The sequence below is a fragment of the Nematolebias whitei genome, chromosome 11 (assembly GCF_014905685.2).
Source record: "Nematolebias whitei isolate Nwh7 chromosome 11, NemWhi1, whole genome shotgun sequence".
Lineage (NCBI taxonomy): Eukaryota > Metazoa > Chordata > Actinopteri > Cyprinodontiformes > Rivulidae > Nematolebias > Nematolebias whitei.
In genome coordinates, this window is record NC_056508.1 from 47975153 (window position 1) to 47977366 (window position 2214).

Sequence of the window (2214 nt, forward strand, 5' to 3'; positions counted from 1 at the left end):
ACACAAACATAAGAACATTAATTTTACTAAATTCACTTCTGCAGCTTTAATAAGCTGCAGAAGTGAATTTAGGCTTTTTACCGTTTCTGATTTAGTGCGGGACTCGTTACAGAAAACGACCTGGCATCATGCGCCTTCACAACACAACGCAGTGCCAAGGAATAGTGACACAACCTGCTTGTAATCATTAAAACAAAATAATTTACAGGTTCCTTCTGACCTTGGTGCCACAGTCTCTACACTTCATAACTTTTATTGCCCTGTCCTTCACAATGCTCTTGGATTAACGTCCATCTCCTTCTCCCCATAAACTGATTTGACCAGTTTTACTTTCCAGAAAACTTGCGTTACTCGGCTTCTTTCTCCTTAACACCATCCTCCTCCTTCAAGGTGTTCTCTGGTCTAGAACACTCTCAGATGGACTTTTCAAACGTTCAGGCAAAATCTTGCTGCACACAATACAGACGCTAAGCTAGCTAAGATGCTACGCGCTTTGTTTCTCTCACTCCTCCGTCTCAGCAACAAAAGAAACCGTCCAGATGACCTGACTGAACTGTGTTGGAGAAGTTCTAATGATTGAATCCAGAAAGAACTCTGGCTAGCTCATTTATACCATGTAAACATTTTTTTAAGCCCACCTCTAAAAATAATCAGAATCAAGAATTGATAGGAACTGGAATCAAAATGAGGAATCAGAAGCAGAACTGGAATCGTTCAAATTCAAACGATGCCCAACAGTTGAATCTGCTGCTTCAGGAAACAAATAAAACTAAATGATTTCATTTGACTTTAGAAACCCTCTCCATAAAAGACGGACCTCCATTGATCTTCTGGTTCCTTCTAGTTTTCTAGTCCCACAACATGATGCTGCCACCGCCCTGCTCGTCTGTGGAGACGCTGCTCTGGGGATGTTTGGAAGTGTCGGGTTTGGATCATAAATCTTTTGACGTGGCAGTTCTGCGTGCTGGGACGGTGACATGGACCGGAGCAACACCACGCCGCAGGGACCGTTCCTTCTTCAATTATCGTTTTGTTTGTGGAGACGGGAATCTCCCATGGCTGCTGCCATGCTGCTCGCCTAACCGTGAAAATAATCCCAGATTAAAAACAAGGGAAGGATCCTGTACCAGAACCAAACTGCTGATTGGACTTTCCAGCAACAGAGACAGGAAGTAGATCTAACTAACAAAACAGCTGCAGGGCAAAAAGTTTGAGTTTAACTCATAAAATCAAGATATAAATAATATTCATGTGTTCTAAAACCTACAGACCTGACTCCAGGTCAGCTCCAGACCTTCAGGAAGGTGACCCAAACATCTCTGAACCAGGCAGACAAAGAGCCTAACAAGCCTCCACTGTGAGCACGAGTAGTTCCAGTCTAACCTGCAGCAGATCTAAGAACAAACCAGACCTCTGAAGCTGTGAGCTCCACGCTCAAGACATTTTAGACCCGATGAAGACAAACGTCTTCAGGTCACAAGTCCACATGTTTCTCTTCTTTAACCTCTTTTAGACTAACACTGGCCTGGACGACTGAGACTCTTCACCAGCATATGCTCATAAAGTCCCCCCCCCCCCCCCAACACACTCAGAACTAAATGAAACAGCTGAGAGGTGCTGAGACACACAAGAACATCACGCTGAGTTTTAAGTCGTTCTGTTCTTTGATATAAACTCTCTGAGCTGATAAAACTGGAACAAACAACGAACCGTGTGTTTTTACAGCAAGAAAACCTCAGATAACCACACACACACACACACACACACACACACACACACACACACACACACACACACGCACGCACGCACACACACACACACACACACACACACCACTCTGCTCGGCAACTTCCTGTTGACTCCAATTCAGATTTGACTGTAAGCAACTGAAAGTGACTGACAGCTGCTGTGTGTGTGTGTGCGTCTCTTACCAAACGCTGTGGGTGACATCTCCTGCATGATGGCTCTGTACTCCAAGTGATGACGACTCTGATTGCTGGGACCTGTACACACACAAACAAACACGATCAGAAACACACAGGACCCGTTTCCTCCAAAGTTCTGTTCAGAGTCTGACTCGGAACCCTCTCAACATCGACTCCAGGGCCAAAAAAACCCAAAAACAAATGCAATAGAAGCAATAACTTTTGTGCTCATGTCTGAGGCAGGACAGCACGGTGGCACAACTGGTAGAGCTGCTGCCTCTCAGCGAGC

General features: G+C 44.9%; 1 protein-coding gene across 1 annotated transcript in view; it reads left to right on the forward strand.

Annotated features, from left to right (window-relative positions):
• otud5a (OTU deubiquitinase 5a) overlaps nucleotides 1–2214 on the forward strand; it is a gene marked incomplete at its 5' end in the record, with an annotated part of 128892 nt that overhangs the window by 125519 nt on the left and 1159 nt on the right.